The 26,516-nt window shown below is 34.6% G+C and overlaps 1 pseudogene; it reads right to left on the bottom strand.

Annotated features, from left to right (window-relative positions):
* LOC107422776 (uncharacterized) overlaps positions 1 to 26,516 on the bottom strand; it is a 49,354-nt pseudogene that overhangs the window by 22,575 nt on the left and 263 nt on the right.

The following is a 26,516-nucleotide window of genomic DNA, read 5'->3' on the forward strand; positions in this document are numbered from 1 at the left end:
AGCAAAACTCGTTTAGACATATGAGGATTCAAACTTATAATCAGGAAACAATGACTTTCCACTAGTTATTTAAATCAATGCACGATTTATTTGTTGCTTAGACTTTCTTTTGTTTTGTCTCTAGGTAGGAAGCTCCATAAAAGCCTGAATGGTGAGGTAGATGAAAATAATAATTGCCTCAGATTTTTCAAAAATAGAAACAGATCATTTCTATTTTGGTGTGTGACTTTCAAAATCATTTTTTGTGATCATTAATGAATTTAATTTCAAAATATATTCTATTATCAAAAAAATTCAAAGAATATATATTCATTTATAAAAACTGAAAAACGTGTTTTTTGTTTGTAGAATTTTATTGAATCCAAAAACAAGAAAAATGTAAATATAAAAAATGTTGTATATTGCTGTACTTTTAGATGAAATTATTTATATGTACTGCCTACATTAAATTCATTTAGACATAGCTAAAATTGATTATTATTTCCTAAATGTATAGCTTCTCTTTTCCAAGAAATTGTTCCTCCAAAATCTCAGTGTTCTGTAGTAATTAATGAGACCCAATGTTTTCCAGATGTTCCACATTGCAATTTCATTATTAATTAATTTTGTTTAAATAAAGCACTCATTGATTTATAGAAAATTTTCATTAGAACCAAAAGTTTACATAAATTTCAACTCAGAACAAAAAAGTAATTTAATAGATATTATATTTTTTTCAAAAAGGAAAATTTCTAATTTTACTTATAAATTTATTGTGCTATTAACTAGAAATCAAATAAATATAATGTAACAAAGAAATTGCTAATAAGTATTACAACTATAAGATCTAAATGTACAACAAAATTTTATAAGTGAGATAAAAAAAAGATAAAATATAGATAACTGGGAGAAAAATATAGAGAAAATTTGCAATAATAATAATAATAATAATAATAATAACAATAATAATGAAACAAAATACTAAAATTACAGCATCATAATAATAATAATAATAATAATAATCAAAAGCTGGGGAAATTACCCCCCCCCCCAAAAAAAAAAGGAGCAGAGTGCAAAAATGGTCAAGATATTAACCAAGCGGATATTTATGATGGTCATTGAAAACAGAGAGCTATATATGAATACAAGCAAAATTAAGAGCAAGATATGAAAATGTTTATATTTATATGTACCTGGTAATTTCCAATTGTTCGTGTCTTGAAACCTGCTGCAGTATAGTTGAAATAATTTATCCACGTCCGAATGAATTTTTCATCGAATCCAAGTGCAAGGATTTCACTACAAACACAAACAATTAAGGACCAATTCAAAACATCAAAAATATAGATTGTTGATATAATTCAAAGTCACATCAATTTTTCTTTTTTTCCTTAATAATCTTTAAATTATAAGATTAGAATTCCAAATCATTGTTTGAAATAACAATGGCTTTGCTTCTGATTATTTTAAATTAATGCACAAGAGTTATTTGTGAGGGTGTTCATTTTAATTGAAAAACCAACCCGACCGAAACCAAAATAAGCAACCGTGATCATATGGTTAATCGATCCGCAAAATGCAATAGTAGTTTTAGATTTGGAAAATCGATGGTTTACCTAAATTGACCAAATAATATTATTAACAATTTTTTACATATATTTGTTTATATTCAATATTCTTTTATAATAATTTTATACATAGTTATTATTAAATTCCCAATAACATCCAAAAAAAAAAAAAAATCAATCGAAAATCGAAAAACCAACCAACCAAAAATATGAATAAATGGAAAATATCAAATACAAAAAAAAAAAAAAAGTATTTTTTAACTTGACTTCATTGGTAAAAAAATCAGCATTGATCGAAATCTATCAAGCAATTGGTTTTTAAAAGTCCAAAAATGGTTTTCAATCATATGACTGATTGATTGACCATTTTTTTTCAATAATTTGAAAGCGAGCGATAATTAGTTATTTATTGTTTAGACATTCGTTTAATTTTTGTTTGCTAAATAACAAGCTCAATAAACAAAACCTGAATGGATAGATAGGTGAAGAGAATAATTGATTCAAATTTTGAGATGTAGGAAAAGATCATCTCCATTTTGTTATGATGTCACTTTCAAAATTATTTAAAAACCAACTTTCATATAAACTCTTTTTAGTTAAAATCATCGTTAACTTATTTTTAGTTTTCAATATCCATCAAAATAAACTAATTTATTAGTTGTTACATGTTAATTCTAACAATTTAAGATGAAGGTTAAAAATTAATATTTTATTATTGAATAATATTGTGAAAATATAATTATAGTTTAAATTGTTAAAATTAATTGCTAAAAACTCACAGATAAGTCTAAGTAATGGTTTTCCAAAAGTAATGGTTTTCAAAAATTATTTTTCATTGATAAAAAATTCAACATTGATCAAAATCTATCAAGTAATTGGTTTTCAAAAGTCCGAAAATGGTTTTGATCATATAACTAATTGATTGACCATTTTTTTTTTCAATAATTTGAAAGTGAATGAAAAATAGTCATTTGTTGTTTAGACTTTCATTTAATTTTTGTCTGCTAAATAAAAAGCTCAACAAAAACCTGAATGGATAGGTAGATGAAGAGAATAATTGATTCAAATTTTTTAGAAGTAGGAAGAGATCATTTCTATTTTGTTATGTTTCATTTAAAGGTCAACTTTCATTTAAATCCTTTTTAGTTTTATCATAATTACATTTACATGTCATACTTTTGGAAAATTATCATTAACCTCTTTCTAGTTATCAATATCGATAAAAATAAACTAATTTATTAGTTGTTACATGTTAATTTTAACAATTTAAGTTAAAGGTTAAAAATCAATATTTTATTATCGAATAATATTGTGAAAATAAAAATATTGTTTAAATTGTTAAAATCAATTGCTAAAACTGACAAATGAGTCTAAGTAATAGTTTTTTTTTATAAAAAATATGGAGTCCAAGTACAATTTGAGCAAAATTAGGGATTTAAATGAAATTTTCCCTTACTTATATTAACACACATGAGTTATTTGTTGTTTAAACTTTCTTTTAATTTTTGTTTGCTATCTAGAAAGCTCAATAAAAGCCTTAATGGAAAGGCAGATGAAAAGAATAATTGCTCAGATTTTTCAGAAATAGGGAGAGATTATTATTATTATTATTATTATTATTATTTTAATGTGAATTTCAAAATTAATTTAAAATTATTCGTTAGTTATTTGCTTAGAATTTCTTTTAATTTTTGTCTGCATGGCTGGCTACTATGGAAGTGGATAACAAGTATACTCACATCAAACATCCATTGGAGATAAAATAACCAAGAAATCTAGTTACCGTTCAGTGAGCCCCTGTTTCTACCAGTTAAGGTAATATGTGTTTTGGGTTGCTCAGAAGGGCATAACTTACTCCTAGAATACCATGCGCGGAAGCAATTCCAGCCTGCAAATGACAACTTACTTTTAAACTGCATTCCACAAATCTGATAGATTCTTAGAGTGACTATTAGAATGATATAGGACTGTCTCGGATATAATCTTTTTCACAGACAATTAACAAAGAAAAAGTACCATTAAGCATTAGTCATTATTTAATACTTATACCGATTCATCCGTATGAGTTGCAAGAATTATAACTTCTAATAACTACCTTCAGTTCATCCTCAAGGAAGCCATAACCTGAAAGTAAAATTGTACAGGCACTCCAGAATCAGAAATTGTGAAGCAAATACAAACCATTAAACATAAGAATAATATTAGCTGTTATGATAATTAAGGTAGTCTTGAACATAAAATGACCTCTACCATGGGAGGGAAAAAAAGAAAAAAAAAAATATATATATATATATATTGAAGGATCAATATTGACTCAGAAGATTCTAGAAGTAACTAGTATATTTGATATACTTGGTTGGAAGTAGAGCATTGGAATTTGTGAAAAAAAATATCTAAAATTGAGGATGAGAGCAAGGACATAGTGGAGAAGTCTAGAAGCTTTGAGTAGGCCAAAGCAACTGACTTTGTCAAGTATAAAAGGAAGATTTGGCTTCCATGCTTGGTGAGCTACACAAGTGAGCTCCAAGGAGGCTCTCGGTTGGTGTGAGTGAAAGAGCTACTCAATTGAGTAGAGTAGGCTCCTAGAGAGAGAAAGAGAGAGAGAGAGAGAGCTCTCATGTTATAGTTAGTAAATAATGTTAGGTGTTTATGTGTTGGTGTCTAAAAGGTTATCATGTGTGTGGATCCTGCTGCATATATGAGTATTTTATAGTGTGTTTATGTATTTGTTTTTTTAAAATTATTAATATAAGAGAATTGATTTATTTTCTCCCCCAACAATTTGGTATCAGAGCGGGGTAAGAGTCAATGGGATAATAGTTTAAAGGGTTTAGTAAGTTTTGGTGTCTTGCTTGGTATAAAAGAGTGGTATGTAAGAGTTTGTTAGGGATCAAGGCATGAGCATTGGTGACCACAATATTGGAGGGAACGGTCAAAGACCCTATGGTGAACGGTTAGAGACCACAAGTGCCAGAGGATGGTCAAGGACCATGAAGTTGTGAGGCAATCAGGGATCGCGGTGATGCATGGAGGCAGTCTAGGACTGCGGTGGCAAGAGGTGGTCAAGAATCGTTGTTGGTAGAGCTTCGTATGATCGTGCACAATCTGGGATTGTGGAGCTGACTGTTTGGGACCAAGCTTGTTTGGTGCGTGAGCGGACCACCAAACCACGATGAATAACCTTCAAAAGATGGAAGGTATGTGGAAGCTCAATGGTATAAATTATAATATATGTGGTCGTTGCATATGGAGTTTTATTTGCAAGGATAGGATCTCTGGGAGATCCTTGGAGGCGATTATGTCGCCAGTAAATATTGCTGCTTTGATGAAGTGAAAAGATCAAAGCTGGTAAGGCATGTTGGTAATTAAGACTACCATCGAGGAGATAATATCAAAGTCTACTGGAGATGCCAAGACACAAAAGGAAGAATGGGATAATTTTTCAGCACTCAAGAAGAAAAGAAAGAATGGGAAGTCAATATTGAGGGGGAGAATTGAAGGATCAATATTGACTCAGAAGATTCTAGAAGTAACTAGTATATTTGATATACTTGGTTGGAAGTAGAGCAGTGGAATTTGTGAAAAAAAATATCTAAAATTGAGGATGAGAGCAAGGACATAGTGGAGAAGTCTAGAAGCTTTGAGTAGGCCAAAGCAACTGACTTTGTCAAGTATAAAAGGAAGCTTTGGCTTCCATGCTTGGTGAGCTACACAAGTGAGCTCCAAGGAGGCTCTCGATTGGTGTGAGTGAAAGAGCTACTCAATTGAGTAGAGTAGGCTCCTAGAGAGAGAAAGAGAGAGAGAGAGAGCTCTCATGTTATAGTTAGTAAATAATGTTAGGTGTTTATGTGTTGGTGTCTAAAAGGTTATCATGTGTGTGGGTCATGCTGCATATATGAGTATTTTATAGTGTGTTTATGTGTTTGTTTTTTTAAAATTATTAATATAAGAGAATTGATTTATTTTCTCCCCCAACATATATAAGTTCCAAACCATGTATGCATCATATTACCAGGCATCAAAATCGATAGTTTGAGGGAAATTTTCTTGCTTGTGCTTGTTTCCTTCCAGTCGGTTTTTTTTTTTTTTTTTTTTTTGGCTTTTACTTAATTATCAAGAGACAGAGGAAGCAATTAGCTTGATAGCATGCATTATTATCAAGAAACAGAGGAAGTAATTAGCTTGATAGCATGCATTCCTCTTCTTTTCATGTTTCCAATTTTTGTTATTTCTTACAAGCACGAAAACTCACCCTGGTATGCTCCTCAGAACCAAATTCCTTTCTCTCCTTGGATATGATGACGTCAAGCAAAGCTTTAGAAGCAGCATCAGATGGAGCTGGTAGGCCAATTGACCACTTAGCAAGGTATATTTTGGCGGATTTTCAGGATTTACAGTCAGAAGGAAAGGGGGATTCATTTCGCCAATGTTATTAAGGATCAAAGATTCCAGAGATTGTTCAATGCAAAATAGAGCATAATAGAAATCTTTCTTGGGACAAACAATATAAATGATGAAGCTTACGGATAGGGCCTAGTTAATCCCAACACATAATGGGAGTATGTCGAACATGACTTTTGTTAGGTACTAACCTGAAGAGCATTGCGCCAGTATGCTAAAACATCATTTATGTCCAACATGAATTTTGTTAGGTACTAACCTGAAGAGCATTGCCCCAGCATGCTAAACATACTTTGCTGTCTGTATGTCCTATAAAGTTCAATGCACTCCATGCTGCTTTTGATTTTGAGGCATTAAATTTTCATCACAATGAAGGAAATTTTCATCACTATTTTTGGATCAAAATTGATAAAAAAAAAAAAATTAAATAGCAGCCAAAAATATACATATTTAATTCATTTGTAAAGTTAATAAGATAAATTGATTGAAACATGAGATAACTTGAATCATCCTTGGTTGAATGAGTTCTATGTATTACAAAACATTAAATTAAAAAAAAAAAAGGGGGGGGGGGGTTTGTAATTAAAAGCTGTAGAGATTGAACATAGAATATGAGTCTGGAATTTGAGCAGTCGGTCCATGGCCTTGCTTCTAACCCTCTCTGAAGGGCGAGACCAGATTGAACTGCAAATTGGAAACTACATAAATATCATGACAGTACCATAGATATTGCTAGCTTAGGCAAATGACAAAATTAATAGGCAGAATATATTGCTTGAGTGATCTCTCACATGATAAGCTTTCTGAAACAATTCTGAGTAGCTGCGAGACTTGACAAACTGTTCCAAGGTTTCATTGCGATCAATGTCCGGATTATTCTCTTGCTCGTCAAGATAACTTCAAATAATGTATCCAAATAAGGAGGAAAGGAAAGGTACAGTAAATTTCAGTTGGCTAAACTATTTCTATCACGGTTAAGAATTTTGCTTAATCTTATGTATAAGTAGGATGGTTTTTGAATTGAATACCTGATTACATCATTCTTGAACTTGAAAATTTCTCTGAGCATTTGCCAAAAGTAAGGATTGAACAGGTTCTTCTTCTGTGCAAACAGACTTGACAAACCATTTCTGTTCCCCCATTCACAGCCTCTTCTTCTGTCCAAACTTACCTAGAATGACATTTCTGAAGTCTACGTTTCAACTCCAAGGCTCTCAAACAACTCCATCATATTTGGATATGTTACCTGCATCACATTCCCATTTGAACCACGTATATATACATATTAAGCTCTATGATGTTGGGAAATTTACAGAATTGAAGTCCTTAAAACGGAGGTCCAAATCAACACCATCGAAGGTTGCAGTCTTGGCATGGCCTCCCAAGTAATTTTCCTTCTCATGCAAATCCATTTCAACTCCTTTTTTGGCCAGAACATAAGCTTAAACAAATCCCTAATACCTCCAGCTATCACTGCAACTCTCATCTTTGATATTATCTCTGCATTTCAATTCCATATTGTAGTAAAAGCACACTTTTTTAAGCTTGAGGGAAAAAATGCAGATGAGAAAGCTAATGAGCAAATAATCCAAGATTTCACCTAGAAACAAAAAATAGTATAAGAAACTTACAGTAAATTAATGTATTTTTTCATCAAACTAGTACAGTTTGACCCAAGAAAACCCTTCAAAAAGTTGTTCTTTTCATAGGTTCCAAGCAAAAGATTTCAACCATTTATATTAAAATACTGCATAATATCTTATCTTGGGAACTAGGATTTTTTTCGTTTCTATTTTTTTGAATGGAATTTGTATAATTTAATGATGTCTCTGAAACCAGACCATTAATTACCTCCACCTATCATTGCAACACTCATCTTCTCAATCAACTAGCGTCGGTGTTTGAATGTTATTCAGTCCTAAACTAATTGCATATTGTTGTGGAATTCAGATGAAAAACAAGAATGAAAAATAGTAAAGAACACAAAAAACGATTTTAGCGAGGTTCGGCCAAAAGTTGCCTACGTCCTCGTGCTCAGATTCTGAGCTTCTGTTTTTATTAACAAAATGAGGAAAACACGAGCTTAACATATCCTTCAATGGTGAATCACACAGAAAGCACTCAAACCAACCCGTGAGCCCAAATACACCCTCGCACAGCTCATTCACAATGTTTTCACAAAAAAAAAAGCATTGATTCACTCACAGAACACCTCAAAGAATTGATACAATAAAGAAAGATCTGAACTTTCTCTCTCAAACCCTGAAAATCAACTCAAACTATTTGTTCTGCAACTCTGCAACTCTACCACTAGAAGAAGAAGATGAAGACCGTTTATATAACGGTTTAAGAGCTGACTTGGAGAGGATTGCTCGCGTGGACCAATAGCTTTTGACCTTTTTCATAACCAACCTAACAACCTCACATGTCTTGGACGTGATTCAGTTAGTTAAACCTGCCTAACGCCAAAACGACGTCGTTAGCTTAAGTCATTTAAGCTTGCCAAAACGCTGTCGTTCCTCTTGAGCTAGTTAAGCTCGTAAAAAAAAAACGCTGTCGTTTTTCTCTCTTCTTTTCTTGACTTTTAGCACATGTTCGAATGTTTGAAGCATAACAGAACGTCTATATTTGAGCTAACTTTTTAATTAATATTTTGACCACAATGGTTTTGGATGGGTTGTACATTCGTGACTGAAATCAATCATTGTTTCTTCATTGATCATCCTGATTACATGTCTCTGTTATTTTTCTTAAATCAGAAAAATAGTACTTTTCTTGAAAGGCACTTTTTTTATTTTTATTTATTATTATTATTATTTTGCTGGCGTCTTTTCCAGTTAATCTGATGGTATATAGCAATATAAATTTTTTCCTCAGAAAATCATAAAAGATTTTTTTTCCTACTTTCACCAATGTTTTAGTTTGACTCAAAACCTTTCTAAAGCAATTTTCTTCATGAAATCTAATTTATATTATATTAACTTCTTTTTAATAGAATAATATTAGATACATAATAAAAATAACAAAATATATACCAAGTATCATGTATTAATATTTAATTAGTTTACATTTCATTATTTTTATTCATTTAAAATTTCACTTATCCATAACTATATTATAATAATATGTCAATTGAAAAAATATTATACCAAAAAAAAAAAATCATTTTACAAATTTGTTTTAAGATATTTTTTTATGAAATTAACCAACTAGTATTCATATTATTGTTTATAAAAATAATAAGTACTTAGATTTTAACTATTTTTGGATCAAAATTGATAAAAATTAAATGACAGCACTGTATATATGTATATATATATATAACCATTTGTAAAGTTCATAAGACAAATTGTTTGAAACATGATATAACTTGAACCATCCTTGGTCATATGATGTATTATAAAACATTAACATTAACCCAAAAAAAAAAAAATAATAATAATAATTATAAGCTGTAGAGGTTGAGCATAGAGTAATATGAGTAGGGAATTTGGGCAGTCTGTCCATGGCCTTGTCTATGGGTTGGTAAATGCAGCAATATTTACGTTGCATTGCCAGGTCGAGAAAACACCACCTACCAAACACACAAGAGAAGATCGATAGCTAAGCTTCAAATGGTTAAAGACTTTGGCCTAAAACCGGAGACAAAATAAAGATGAACGAATTATGAGTCTTTATAAAATTATTATATATATATATATGTAGATATATAGATATGTACGTACCACCTGGTAATCATTGAGTATTTGTGTCTTGAAACTTGCCGCACAATACTCGAAATAATATTCCCATGTCCGAATAAATTTTTCATCGAATCCCAAATCAGCGATTTCACTGGAAAAACACAACAATTACCAATGGATCCCAGAAAGTTAAAACTCTGGACTTTTGCTAGAAGAAATAACAAAATTAAAACTCTAAACTTTTGCTAGAAGAAATAATAGTCTTGTCGTTAGACTGTTTCATGGGCACGTTATAATAATGTGAGCCTACACTAAATTTCTAATTTCTTGAGAAATTACTATAACTTATTATATAATTACTTTCTTATCTATAATACCTTTGATTCTCCAAGAAATTTTTCCTCCAAAGTCTGAGTGTTAAGAAGTAATGAGGTCCAATATTTTCCAAGTGCTCCATGAGAAAGTTATTGTTGACTGATAAAGAAAAATTATTTTTTATTGAATAAGAAACTAATATTTATATACATGTACAGTTGGTGTAGATGACTACAAATGAGTAATGATAAAAACTATTTACAACAGATAAGGGAATCTTGAAGATAGACTCACGTGAACTACTAATCTCTATCATGCCCCCTCAAGCTAAGTGTGGAAAGAACACTTAGCTTGGGTCGAAGAAACTGTAACCTTTGTTTGGACAGTGGCTTGGTGAGAGCATCAACAATTTGCTCTTTGCTGGAAATGTGACACACACGTAGATCACCTTGAGACACCTTTTCACGGACAAAGTGGAAGTCAACCTTGATATGTTTCATCTTAGAGTGAAGAACAGGGTTGGCACAAATGTACGTAGCACTCACATTATCACAATAGATGACTGGAACTTGAGGTATAGCTAATTTTAACTCAGATAACAAAGATCGAAGCCAGCATAATTCAGATGTAGCAGTAGCAACCGAGTGGTACTCAGCTTCAGTAGAGGAACGAGAGACTGTACGTTGCTTCTTGGACATCCAAGAAATTGGGTTGGAACCAAGATACATGACATATGCAGAGGTTGAAGTACTGTCATCCTTATTACCGGCCCAATCAGCATCGCAAAACGCATGAAGAGAGGTGGAAGAGTGACGTGTAAGAAATAAACCAAAGGAACTTGTACCTTTAAGATACCGAAGAAGTCTTTTGACAGCAGCCCAGTGAGTTTCAGTAGGCTTATGCATAAATTGAGACAATTTATTGACAGCAAACGAAATATCAGGACGAGTCAGAGATAGGTATTGAAGACTTCCAACAACCTGGCGATACTGAGTGGCATCGGTCAGATTAGTTCCATCCATGAGAGTTAGAGTAGCAGAGGTTGACATTGGCGTGGAAACTTCTTTTGCATCTAGCATATGTGTCTTAGCCAAGAGATCATGAATGTATTTTCTTTGTGTCAGAAGTAGGCCATCTGTACGTGAAGTTACCTCAACTCCAAGAAAAAAATTCAAACCACCAAGATCTTTAAGAGAGAAGACATTCGAAAGAGCTTTAACAAAGGTAGAGAGGGCAGAAGAATTATTTCCAGTCAAAAGAATATCATCCACATATACCAGTAGATAAAGAATGATGTCTGAATGGTGAAAAATAAATAGAGAAGCATCAGATATAGAATTGACAAACCCATATGAGAGAAGGAAGGTCTTCAATTCTGTATACCATGCTCGGGGGGCTTGCTTTAACCCGTATATTGCTTTCTTGAGCTTGCAAACATGGGTCAGCTGAGTGGAATCAATGAACCCTTGAGGTTGCTTCATGTACACCTCTTCATTTAGATGGCCATGGAGAAAAGCATTGTTAATGTCAAGTTGCCTCAATGGCCAGTTTTTAGTTAAAGCAATTGACAAAACAATTCGGATGGTTGCTGGCTTTATGACTGGACTAAATGTTTCTGAATAATCAATGCCTGGTCGCTGATGAAATCCCTTGGCAACTAAGCGAGCCTTATACCTGTTTATGGTACCATCTGAATTTCTCTTAATTCTGAACACCCACTTACTACCCACCAGATTATATTTGGAACTAGGAGGAACCAATTCCCACGTACCATTTTGAACTAATGCATTAAACTCATCAGACATTGCAACACGCCAGTTTTCATCTTTGAGCGCCTGGGAGACAGTTTGGGGCTCAATCTCTGAAAGCTGTGAGTGAGAGGTTGCCATATAGAAATCAGAGAAGAGCTTGGGCTTAAAAATATTATTAAGAGACCTGGTTCGCATGGCATGCGTGCGATCAGTGAATTTTTTTCTTTGTGAGCTCGGTGGGTTCAGAGGAAGATGTGATGACATGTGAGGAGATATACCATGAGAAAGACCTGCTGCTTCCTGTGGACCAAACAACGGAGGCACTGATTGAGTGGCATGCTGTGACAGAATAGGAAGAGATGGAGAAGGTGACTTAGAAGAAGGAATATCACGTGGGCATAGATGAGAAGAAGAAGTCTTAGTGGGATTAGGTGGAGAAAGAGAAGTTGATTTAGAAAAGGAGTCATCATGTGGGGTTAGGTGGGGAGAAGAATTCCTAGTGGGAGTAGGTGGAGAAAGAGAGGTTGACTTAGAAAAGGAAGGTTCACATGGGAGTCGGTTGTGAGAAGATATAGAAGAGATAAAGGGAACTGTTGTGTGCGGGCCACACATAGAAGGAATAGATAAATCCCAAGTATTAATATTTTTGGAATTATGGGGATAGACCGATTGAGAGTTATATGGGAATATGGATTCTACAAAGGTAACATGCCTAGAAATATAATATTTATTTAGAGATAAATCATAGCATTTATAGGCACTTTGATTAGGTTGATATCCTAAGAACACACAGGGTGTGGATGTGGCTTCTAATTTGTGTCTGTTATATGGTTTGATCAAGGATAACAAAGACAACCAAAAACCTTTAGATGATGATAATTGGGTGGTTTTTGAAAAAGAATTTCAAATGGGGATTTTAGATGAAGAGTAGGAGTAGATAACCTATTAATTAAATAGACTGCAGTTTGAAAACCATGAGACCAAAATTTTAATGGTAAACCAGCATGAGATAATATTGCTAAACCAGTTTCCCGAACATGTCTATGACGTCTTTCTGCATAACCATTATGCTCTGGTGTATGGGGTGGGGATAAAAAATGAGTTATACCAGTTTGTTCAAAAAAAGATTTTAATTTGATGAATTCACCACCATTATCTGAGTAAAAAGATATAATATTCGTGTCAAAAAATTTTTCCACATTAGTTTTGAATTTTACAAAAACAGAATAAACCTCAGACTTTTGTTTTAATGGATAAAACCAGATATACTTAGTGAAATGGTCAACAAAAATGACATAATATTTAAATCCATCAATTGAGGTTATAGGTGCAGGACCCCATACATCAGAGTATAATAATTGTAGAGGTTTAGAACTGGTCATAGAAGAAATATGAAAAGGAAGCTTATGAGCTTTATTACATTTGCATGGATTACAAATAAATTTTTTCGAGGATGAGACAGGCAAAGAAAATGAAGAAATTAAATGATTTAAAATTTTATTGGAGGGATGGCCCAAACGAAAATGCCAATCCTTGTAGGAAGTCTTGACACTAGAAAAAGAGATAAACGGTGGAGGAACAGTAGAATGGGGAGGAGAAGGCCACTCATAGATACCTCCTTTATTTGGTCCTTGAAGTAGAGTCATTCCCGTTGGTATATCCTTCACAATAAAACCAGTGGGTGAGAATTCAATTGTGGCATTGTTATTATGGCAAAATTTAGAAACAGACACCAGATTTCGAGTCATTTTTGGCACACAAAGAACATTTGACAGTAGAAAAGATGTATTATGAGCAGGAATATGAGCTGTACCAATATGAGTAATATTTAAAGCATTACCAATGCCAACCATAATTGCATCTGTTCCATCATAGTCAGAATGGGCATTCAGATTGTGGAGATCATTAGTGACATGGTGAGAGGCACCTGAGTCAAGAAGCCAAGATGTTTGGGGTGGGTTCTGGATAGGAATTGAGTGATCCTGCTGACTGGAGTAATAGGCTTGCGGCATTTTGTGAATTCGAGGGGTGGGTAGAAGACCAGGCTGGGGATTATAAGTCCACTGTTGTTTCAATTGTGGACAAAATCTGGCGGAATGACCCTGTTGACCACACAACTGACAGCGCCCTCGATAGCCTCCAAAGGTAGAAGAAGGGGAAAAAGTACGAGTAGAATGAGATCTGGTACCAAACTTCTTTTGAGGATTGCGAGTGAAGGTGTTAGGACCATTATTTTTATTAGCAACATGAGCAATCATGGGAGAGTCTTCAGGAGTGGAAATATTGGACTTTTGAATGTAGGCTTCATATTCTAGCAAACGTTCATGGAGATCTTCAAATGAGATCTCTGTATCCCTTGATCTCAAGGCAGCAGAGATTTCTTTTAGATCATGATTTAAGCCATTGAGTACATAAATTGTTATCTCTTCATCTTTGAGTGGTTCATTAAGTAAGGCTAATTCATCTGCTGCGGCTTTGATTTCAAACATATAAGTTGTGATACTGCGTGATCCTTGTGGTCGAACAAGCTTTTCCCGAAGTCGAATGATGCGTGATCGAGATGGCTTGGCATAAGTGAGACATAGCTTGCTCCATAACTCACGGGATGTTTTAGCTGAAGCCACCATTGATGCAAGGTCAGGAGACAGAGAGGCAAGGAGAGATCCAAAAAGAAGCTGATCTTGCCGAGTCCAAAATAAATATGGCTGGTTGGAGGATTGGGAAGGACAAGGTAGAGAGCCATCAACATAACCGGTAAGTGCGTAACCATAAAGGAGAGCATCCCACTGTGCTTTCCAAGTGAAGAAGTTAATTGGGGTGAGCCGAATTGGTGCTTGTGTAGCAACGTTAATGAAGACCAGATTGGCAAAGTCATAGGTAGGAGTATCAGTCAGAGAAGAGTAAGAAGCAGAAGAGATGGGTGTGTGGTCAGCCATAGCAAAGAAAAAAAAAAGGAAGGAAGAAAAAAGAAAAATTTGGCACAGATTGGATCGGAAAAAAAAACTCTGTTAGAGCTTTTAATGCTCTGATACCATGAGAAAGTTATTGTTGACTGATAAAGGAAAGTTATTTTTTATTGAATAAGAAACTAATATTTATATACATGTACAGTTGGTGTAGATGACTACAAATGAGTAATGATAAAAACTATTTACAACAGATAAGGGAATCTTGAAGATAGACTCACGTGAACTACTAATCTCTATCACTCCACTCTGCCATTGCATTGATTTTCTTTAAAGTTGAAAATTATATATATATATATATATATATAGCCTGCTTAGTGGAAATTACACCATTTGAAGTAAATTGATTTTACCGGAGTCTTGATGCAGCAGCCATGGCTGATGTTGCCCTACTTAATGAAGGCATACATCCTCCAGGGAAAATATACTCTAGCATGAAACCCGGACTTCTTCTGAATTCCTCATAATGTTCATCCAGTATTGCTATGAACTTCGCAAAACTAAAAAATACAAAACACAAAATTTAGCAATATACTATTATGCTGTTAAGTTCTGTCAATATAGACTATATGTCAAATGCTATTACCTGTAGAACAAAAATGCCATCTTCTGCTAGTACAGAATCACAACAACCAAAGAAATCATCCATGTAATCATGGCCAACATGTTCTATCATCTCACTGAAAGATGCATCAACCACAGATCATGGTGTTAATTTGTTGGGAATGCTACTAATGGTTGAGCTAAATTGGATTGGCAAAAATACTGCTACTCACCGAGATATGATTCTGTCGAATCTGGATGTATTGGGCAGTTGGCGATAGTCACAGAGAAGAAATCTGATATGATCCTGATAGAAGTAGTTGTTTAAACTTCTGACTATAGCTCAAATTAATTTTCATGTTCATTTTAGATATTATAAACTATTACAATGCATAGAAAAAAGTTGGAAAAGGGAACTTCAAACTTAAATAGATATGCTTTTATAAGAAAGTTTCTTAGGTTTGAGACCTCAAGACCAGCGTCTGCAACTTTCTTTTGTGCAAATTTCAGTTGCTCGTCTGACATAGTGATTCCTGTGTACTTGCATCCAGTTTGTTTGACAAGTTCGATAGCAAAGAATCCCCAACCACACCCAATATCAAGAACTTCATGCTTCCTAGTAATTCTTGCCTATATCAATAATATAACAGAGGAAAACTTATTGAATCATGTTATAGAAACACATGAGGAAAAAAAAAAAAAAAGAAGCTTTATTACACAAATGTCATATACAAGACTCACTTTTTCAATTAGAATAGACATTTTTCTCTGTTGTGCAGAGTTCAAATCTTCATCTTTCTTCTATGAAACATGATTCAACATAGAAACAAATCCAAGTTTAACGATCCAAGTGTACGTTTTATGATGAGTGTTACTGTCAAATCATCAAAGTAGTATGGCTTTGACCTTAAATATACCACAGGAGTACTGCATTGTTTCACCCAAGAAGAGAGCAAAAAGTTCATTACTCTGTTAACACACCAAAAAACAATGGTAAGCCCACTTCTTGATGGATACTTGTTTTGGTGGTAGAATGTAAAGAAAAAGGAATTAATGATTGAGAAAATTTTAAAATTTTTCCCATGCTAACACTAGTATTGGCACTAAAATGTATATTCAGATGAACTGTTGGAACTAATGATGATTTGACATAGTGTCGTCGCCTGATTCTAGCAGCTTAAGCTAACATACCAGATCGTAGTGACGAGAGATGTTCCTACGAGGTTGTGTCAGAGTATTTTGCCTGGCAACATGCTGAAAGAAGAGTTTTGCCGAGGATACGATAGCTGTGAATAACATTGGAGTCCACCATCCCCTCAAGCTAACAAAACAAAAATAATCAATTGAGGAGATGCAAGAGACAACCATCCAACCTTGTAGCTAGTATATGAATATGCATGTAGAGGCATTACCATTTTTTGTTTAAATTTGAGACAGAACGATTTGCATATGTGTTGGCAATACAAATCTGCAAAATGAATGTGAAACATATGTTCAATGGAAGTAGACACCAGAAGATATTATTAATTTTCCATAGGAAATCTATCCATAATCTTACCTTAAAAAAGTGTAGAAGACCTTCATTTTTGTCAACAAAAGAGCAATCCCCATTAACATATGCATCTGCAAAGCCTAAATCTGCTTGTGTCATAACCTGTCAAATAGATTTTGACCTCAGTCAGAATAAGATTTTTGTCGGTTTAAAATTTTAACAATGTTTTTTGGTACATACTCTCCAGTAAAACTGTGGATTGTGAACTATCAGAACAGTCTTTAGAGAACATCTTGTTGTGGTTTTCCCAAAGGTGAAAATTCCAGTAAACTATCACAGCATAAAGCACTTCACATTATTTCTCTCAGAAATGGTGATCTCAAAAATGGTGAAATTAACTGTAATTCTCCAACAAAAGACCAATAGTAAGAAATTTTTGGGATGCGTGAACCAAAGCAGTTAAGGGAAACAAAATTGGGTCGACTTTAGATAACAAGTATACCCACATCAAACATCCATTGGAGATATAATCTCGAAGAAATCTTGTAACATATCTGCGTGCCCCTGTCTCTATCAGTGAAGGTACCACTGGTTTGAATTTACTCAGAAGGGCAAATCTTTCTCCTAGAAAACCATTAGCAGAAGCAATTCCAGCCTGCAAAAAACATCTTGCTTTCATGCTGAATCTTCACTATTATGATAAATTATTGAAGAGATTATCTATTCCTTTAGCCGATTAACAGGAAAACTAAACCTCAGGCAATAATCAATCTTTGGGTTACATAAACAAATATCCTCTAATAACTACCTTCAATTCACCCTCGTATAAGCCATAACCTGAAAGAAACAATGAATGAATACTTAGATGAAGCACTTAATGATCGAAAAATAGTGTATGCAATTAGCTCCAAAACATCCATTCCTTCCCCCCCCCCCCCCCCCCCCCCCATTTCCAATATTTGTTTATTTCCTAATAAGAAGGAAATCTCACCTTGGTATGCTCCAGAAAACCAAATTCCTCTCTTGCCTTGAATATGATGCAGCTCAAGTGAAGCTTTTGATGCAGCAAGAGATGAGATTGGATGGCCAGTTGACCACTTAAACAATGTATGATTCGGTGGATGTTCAGGATTTATAGTCACAAGGAATGGGAGACTCGTTTCGCCAATATTCTGAAGGTTCATAGATTCGAGCGGGGCTTGGTTAGAATAATTAATCTACTATACATTGACATTGAGACAGCATGTCAAACATGACTTTTGTTGTTTCACTAACCTGAAGCACATTGAGCCAGTATGTCAAGCATACTTTGCTGTCGGTACTTTCTACAAAATTCCATGCACTCCATGCAGCTTGGCTTCGAGGCATTAAACTTTTGTCTTGATGAAGAAATATATGACTGCCAGTAGAGTTTTAGAGAATGAAAACTAGGACGTTGGACAAATCACCATACAAATACAAGATCACATCTAAAATAATGCCAGAAAAAGATACTACAGAAGAAAAAAGGTAAGGAAATCAAGCTTAACCAAGATAACCAAGAGAAGATCCTTCATCACTAAAATTAAAACTTAGCCCTCATCAATCGTAATGGAATGTCATCGCCTATGCTGAGGATGTAGAAAACAGAACACATTCAAACCTATAGACATATTTGAAAGCACCGAGACTCTGAGTTCATCAGGAGTAGCTTTGTCTCCTAATATTCTCATAGCATCAGGGGCATGGACAGCCAATATGCATCCACTATAAACTTCTTCCAAACCATCTCCAGAGAGTACCATGCAACCTGCTAGGCCTTGTCAAATATATGTTAGTAGGTGGTCTGAAAATGGTCCTAACTATCTTCTGCAAAAACCATGTTATTGAATAGTACTGACCCTCATCATTTGTTGAAATCTTCTGTACCTCACAACGAGTTCTTAATCGACACCCTCTGCTTTCCAACTCTTCTCTTACCTGAATTTGACTTTGGTTTTTAGTCTAAAACCGAAAGTACTTATACATATACATGTTGTTATACATATACATGTTGTTAAAATCTTTTGAAGATGAAATTAGCACCTTCTTCACGTAATAATGAGATTGCCCTTTAATTGTAAGCCATTGAGGATTTCCAAAAATCTGCAACATTAACAAAAAACATTAAAGTAAGAATAAAAATTACCCAAAAAAAAAAAAGACTAAAATAAGTATTTATGTGCACGAGGCAGTTAGACATACCTGAAGTAGATGATGATTTCGGAAAATTGAAAGAACAGAATAAGCAGAAAAGCTCATAACCCTCTCTGAAGGGCAAGACCAGATTGAACCGCAAATAGGAACCTACATAAATATCATGACAATACCATAGATGTTGCTAGCTTAGTTAAATGACAAAATTAATAGGCAGAATATAATGCTTGAGTGATCTCTCACAAGATAAGCTTTCTGAAACAATTCTGAGTAACTGCGAGACTTGACAAATTGTTCCAAGGTTTCATTGCGATCAATGTCCGGGTTATTCTCTTGCTCCTCAAGATATCTTCAAAAAATGTATCCAAATAAGGAGGAAAGAAAAGGTACTGTAAATTTCAGTCAGTAAAGAATTTTGCTTAATCTTATGTAAAAGTAGGAGGGAACTTGAGCTGAATACCTGATAACATCATTCTTGTGTTAGAATTTTAAGGATCTTAATACACATAATAAATTCCAATCAAGTATAAAATACTAATCTCCGAAGGTAGCCATTGATAAACTATCAATCTATTATCTACAAAACAGAAAACAATGTAAAGTAGTGCCTATGGATACACTACTTTTAAACCACTCTCAGATCTCTGATAACCCTAATCTCAATAATAATAAAAAAATACAGTATATGTTGTTTGCTTGCCCTAGACCCTTTTATAGTCTGTGCAAGTCAATGGGCTTATAATAAGAATTGATCCTCCAGTCCAATGGGCCAACTGAAGTCTTATAGAAAGTGTGTGACCAATGGCCCTACTACAAATAATAAAATAAGCCAGTCCCATTAATGGCATAAATGGACCCTGTAAGTGAGAAATTGATTATGCAAAGTCCACATTTAATTAATTTATTTAACATTCTCCCACTTGGACTGCATAATCATTACATGTATAATCCAAACTCACTTACTATAGAATCTCCTGAACCATGATACCATTTCATCTAAATATATAGTATGCCGACAGGACACAACAATACACCAGACTAGGTAATAGAGATTCTCTCAGTAAATCTCCCAAAACGTGATACCATTTTAACTGAGCATTTTGCACGCCATAAACTCAGTCTAGGTAGTAGATATTTACCTAACCATGTGCAATCTCCAAACACATACAATATCATTTCATTCGAGCATATCGTGTATCAACAGGATACAACAATATACCCAAACTAGGTAGTAGGGACACACCATGGCACCTGTGGATCAACATACACATATATACATGGACTAAAAGTCTCAAACAGGCCTGTAAATATTAGGAGCAATAATATGTGTAATAAATCATCTCATGAATAAATAATGATCCACATACATCAATGTATTAAAAATACTCAAAGAAAAAAAAAATGCTCAACATGGATATTACTGCAGAATACATAATAAACTCCCACTGACCCACAGCAGTCTCAACTGCCTAACAATCCCATACGGGACACATGCTCCTCAAATATGCCTACCGGTAAAGCCTTGGTCAATGGATCTGCCACCATGTTATAAGTCGGCGTGTGAACAACAGTAATGAGGCCCTCTTCAACTTTCTCCTTTACCACAAAATATTTCACATCAATGTACTTTGCACTAAGAGTACCTTTTAAATTATTGGAGAAAGATACCGCTGCAATATTATCACAATACATCATAATAGGCCTCTCAATGAAGTCAACTACTCCTAAATCACGGATAAAATTTCGTAGCCAAACTGCATGACAGGTAGCCTCATAACACTCCAAATATTCTGCCTCCATAGTCGAGGATGCTGTCACTGACTGTTTGGCACTCCGCCAAGACACAGCACCTCCTGCCATGATAAATATATAACCAGTGATAGATTTCTTATCATCCACACAACCTTTATAGTCTGCGTCACTATAACCAACTACTTCAAGAGAGTTGGTGCGATGATATGTCAACATATGATCTTCAGTACCCTGAAAATACCTAAAGATCTTTTTAACTGCTTGGTAATGAATAGGACCGGGATTGCTCATAAATCTACTAAGCACACCCACAGCAAAAGCTATATCAGACCGTGTACAAACTTGAGCATACATCAAACTACCAACTGCTGAAGAATAGCGAACATTCTTCATTGCCATCCTTTCTCTATCATTCTTGGGACACTGATCATTAGAAAACCTTTCACCCTTTGTGGCTAGCACACTTCCAGGAGAACTATTGTGCATATCAAACCTCTTAAGGATTCTATCAATATAGGCTCTCTGAGACAACTGCAACACATAATTAGTCCTATCTCGCACAATCTTAATGCCCAAAACAAAAGAAGCTTCACCAAGATCTTTCATATCAAAATGGTTGCACAACATCTGCTTTGTCTTAGACAATAGGTCAGTGTCATTAGTAGCCAAAAGTATGTCATCAACATACAACACCAGAAATATAAAACTACTCCTACTGACCTTCATATATATGCACCTATCAATCACATTCTCCTTAAAGCCATTTCCGATGACAACCTCATCAAACTTGAGATACCATTGTCTCGAAGCTTGTTTAAGACCATAAATTGACTTCTTAAGCTTACAAACCAAATTACCATTCCCTGTTTGTTGGAAGAAAACTGGTTGAACCATATACACATCCTCATACAAATCACCATTTAGAAAAACAGTTCTGACATCCATTTGGTGCAACTCCAAGTCATAATGTGTCACTATCGCCATAATAATTCTAAAAAAATCCTTTGTGGATACAGGAGAGAAAGTCTCTGTATAATCAATTCCTTCCTTCTGGCTAAACCCTTTAGCTACAAGTCGAGCCTTATACCTCTCCACTTGACCATTGGAGTCCTTTTTAGTCTTAAAAACCCATTTGCACCCAATAGGCTTGCTACCCTCTGGTAACTCAACCAAATCCCAAACTCCATTTGATGCCATGGATTTCATTTCATCTTCCATTGTATCCAACCAAAAATTGGAGTTTGAACTGCTTATGGCCTCCTCATAAGTGACTGGATCTGAATCATCACTTATGTCAAACTCATGCTCCTGCAAGTAAACCTCATAGTCATCAGGAATAGCTGATCTCCTAGTCTTTTATGACCTCCTCAAAGGTGCATCAGCATCCGCAATAGCTGGAATATCCTGATCTTTAACAATGAGTTCATTCTGACCAACTATTGGTTCATCAACTACTAGATCAACAATATCTCTATCAGGAACAACTATACTGGGAATGAAAACACTTTCTTCTCTAAATTGAGGCACCCTTGTTCCATTATTATCATCAAATCCAAAATCATCTTCAAAATAAATGGCCCTGTCTGATTCCACGATCCTGGTAGTGTGAGAAGGATAAAAGAATCTTGAACCCCTAGATCCTATACAATAGCCAACAAAATATCCACTAATGGTTTTAGGATCCAACTTCTTAATTTGGGGATTATAAATCCTTACTTCAGCTTTGCAACCCCATATTCGAAAATGGTGCAAATTAGGCTTTCTTCCTGACCACAACTCAAAAGGTGTCTTAGGAACGGACTTACTTGGAACTTGATTCAAAATATAAGCCACCGTCCTTAAAGCCTCTCCCCATAAATAATCTGGCAAACTAGAATTTGCCAACATAGACCGCACCATATCCAACAAAGTCCTATTCCTTCTCTCAGTTATGCCATTTTGCTGAGGTGTACCAGGCATCGTATATTGCGCATCAATGCCACACTCACGCAAATAAATAGCAAAAGGCCCTGGGTTCCTTCCAGTCTCATCATATTTACCATAAAACTCATCACCTCTATCAGACCTTACAGCTTTTATTTTCTTATTCTTTTGAAACTCCATCTTTACCTTAAACTCTTTAAAGGCAACTAAAGAATCTGACTTCTCACGAATAAGCTCAATATGTCCATAACGAGAGTAATCATCAATGAAGGTAATAAAATATCTATAACTACCCAAAGCAGTTGGTGTAAAAGGTCCACATATGTCAGTGTGGATTAACTCCAAAGCATCTCCACACCTAGCTAACTTATCCTTTCTTACCTTGGCAGTTAACTTCCCTTTCACACATTCAACATAAGTCAACAGATCAGAGAAATCAATATTAGGAAGTATCCCATCCTTCACTAACCTTTCCATTCTGTGCCTATAAATATGTCCCAAACGTTTATGCTATAACATTGAGGAATTGTCATTAACTCTTGGGCGTTTGGAAGCAACAATAGGAGCAAAAATAGAATTAATAGAGAAATTGAGACCATTATTAAATAAATCAAGCTTATATAAATTGCCACATAAAGTTCCAAAACCAACAACTTTACCATCCTTAAATAATTCAACTTTGTTATTTCCAAACAAAAAACTATAACCTTGGCTATCCAAAACAGAAATAAATAACAAGTTTCTTCTTATTGAAGGTACATAAGAAACTTCTTGCAACTCCAAAGCATATCCAGTGGCAAGCTTCAACTTGATTGTTCCCATAATGTCCACCTTCACTCTTGAGCTATCTCTCATATAAACATGCTGCTCAAGGTTGGTTGGGTCCTTTCGGCTTATCATCCCCTACAATGAATTAGTAACATAAATTGTTGCTCCAGTATCTAACCACCAAGAATTCATAGGCACATCAATAATATTGGTCTCAATCATTAAAATATTACCAATCTTCTCTTGCTTTCCCTTTAAGGTCCAACAGTCTATCTTCTTGTGTCCAACTTTATTGCAGTATCCACACCTTCCATTGAAATACTCTTTCCTTTCTCTAATCTGAAAAGCACCATCCCTCGGCCTTTTAGGCTTCATACCAGAAAACTTCTTCCTATTGGGGTTAAAACCCTGCCCAGGCTTGAAACCTTGTCTTGGCTTGAATCCATGTCCCTTCTTTTGGAAAAACTTCTTGGACTTATCTACCTGATGTGAAACCATAGCAACAGACCTAGACTTACTTAATTTAATATCATCCTCTTCCTTGACAAGGATAGCAGTCAATTCCTCCAAGCTACAACCTTCTTTCTTAATATTCAAACTCGACCTTATATTATCAAACTGTGATGAAAAACTCCTCATTATAGAATAGGTCAAGAACTCCTCTCCAATGTCCATCGTAAAGTCCTTCAGCTTATTATAATAGGAGAAAAGTAGCATAATATGGTCCCTTACTCCTTTAATACCATCATACTTGGTATTATTCAATAGGTCCAAATAATGATGCTTCTCATTCATATCAAACTTGATAAACTTCTTTCCTATCTTCTCAAGAAGTCCCTTTGCAGTATCCACTTTAGGAATACTAGCATATATGGCCTCATCCATGTAATTCTCCATCATCATCATACAACACTTATTAGAGTGCTTCCAATCCTCATAAAGTTTCTTAGATGCTGCAGTACTCTCATCAGTCAGTATCTCTGGGGGATCTATCTTCAAAGCCAAATCCAATTTCATGAAGGTCAAATTCATAGCTAAGGTTTTCTTCCATTTCTGATAATTTGTCCCACCCAATTTCATCATGGCAGTCATGGCAGAAGGTTTGGGGTGCTACTAGCTATAAAAATAGTAAACAACATGACATTCAAAAATATAAGACAATTCAATTACTATTTTCTAGCCCCTCAACACAAAAACACAAACATAAATATCGCTTAGGGTCTTTGTAGCACTAAAGATACCCTTACGTGGGCCAGGGACAGTCAACCAAATAACCACAATTAAATGCATTGAACTGAATCACCGACAGGGTAATCCAGAACCTGCGATTCATGGTATTCAATCAACTTCCACTGCCATTCCAGGCGTCATACAAAGCAACTAAAACCACCGACAGGGTAGCCTAGTTACCTGTATAGACCCTGGTTAATAAGTGGGAGATAATTAACAAATTGGCAATTACATGATATAGGTAAATAAAAGATAACCCATCCACTATGCCAACACACATTACATTGGTATACATAATGTAGACAAAATAAGTCTCACGACAGGTGAGTACCTAAAATCCCACACTACTATACCAATTAGGCACAAAACCTCTTTGGGTAAGCTCACACAATCCAATTTTCCAATCACAAATATTTAATTTAATTTAATAAATTGGAATGTGATAATTAAACAAATAAAAAAAATAAAAAATAAAAAAAATAAAAGAGAATAAAAATAAATAGGTTTTTTTTTGCCTGCTGACGTCATCTGCTGATGTCAGCAAACGACGTGTCGTGCTGACATCAGCAGTCAGCCCAAAACGGCACATCTTTTGCTCCTTCTTCTCAGCTAGCCGGGTCGGGTCTGACCCGATTCCAACATGTATGGGTCCCGCGACCCGATTTCTTACCCGGCTCTATCTCACCGTTCCGGACTCCGTTTCCTGAAATACCGACGGCGATAGTTTCGTCTTCCTTTGGGCAACGTTTCCCACAAATCAATTTGATTCAAAATCAACCCAAAATAAACACTCAAGCAAGGTTTATATTCGGCCATGGAAGGTTCAAAATCAACAGATTTTTACAAGGTTTTGAACCAAATTGATTAGTCTAAACGACTACATGCAATCCATAAACACCAATAAAACATAGCCCAGTTTTCAAATAGCATCAATAACCATTATTCGGATTTTAAGGGTTTGATTTTTTTTTTTTTTATGAAGAAATAGCAATCGGGTTATATATAGATATGCATACATAATCGAAAGTATTACCACACAGATTCCAGCAAATATATAAACATCACAAACACAATCGGGCATGAATCTTATATATTCACAAGATATGTAATTTTGATTCTCTTAATCTACACATGTATTCGAATCGGAGAAGAAGAAAAAATAAACAAAAAACATGCATAGATTATTCAATGGCCGAACATACAATAATAATCCGAATAATCACATGAAATTTATTATACATATTAACCATGCTCTGATACCAATTGTTAGAATTTTAAGGATCTTAATACGCATAATAAATTCCAATCAAGTATAAAATACTAACCTCCGAAGACAGCCATTGATAAACTATCAATCTACTATCTGCAAAACAGAAAACAATATAAAGTAATGCCTATGGACACACTACTCTCAAACCACTCTCAGATCTCTGATAACCCTAATCTCAATAATAATAAAAAAATACAGTATATGTTGTTTGCTTGCCCTAGACCATTTTATAGTCTGTGCAAGTCAATGGGCTTATAATGAGAGTTGATCCTCCAGTCCAATGGACCAATTGAAGTCTTATAGAGAGTGTGTGACCAAGGACTCTACTACAAATAATAAAATAAGCCAATCCCATTAATGGCATAAATGGGCCCTGTAAGTGAGAAATTGATTATGCAAAGTCCACATTTAATTAATTTATTTAACATCTTGAACTTGTAAATTTCTCTGAGCATTTGCCAAAATTAAAGATTGAAGATGTTCTTCTTCTGTGCAAACAGACTTGACAAACCATTTCTACTCCCCCATTCACAGCCTCTTCCTCCATCCAAACTCACTGAAAATGACATTTCTGAAGTCTCTATTTCTACCCCAAGGCTCTCAAACAACTCCATCATATTTGGATATGTTACCTGCATCATATTCCCATTTGTACCATGCATATCAAATATATATACATATATATATATATATAATTAAT

Source organism: Ziziphus jujuba, chromosome 3, assembly GCF_031755915.1.
Source record: "Ziziphus jujuba cultivar Dongzao chromosome 3, ASM3175591v1".
Classification (NCBI taxonomy): Eukaryota; Viridiplantae; Streptophyta; class Magnoliopsida; order Rosales; family Rhamnaceae; genus Ziziphus; species Ziziphus jujuba.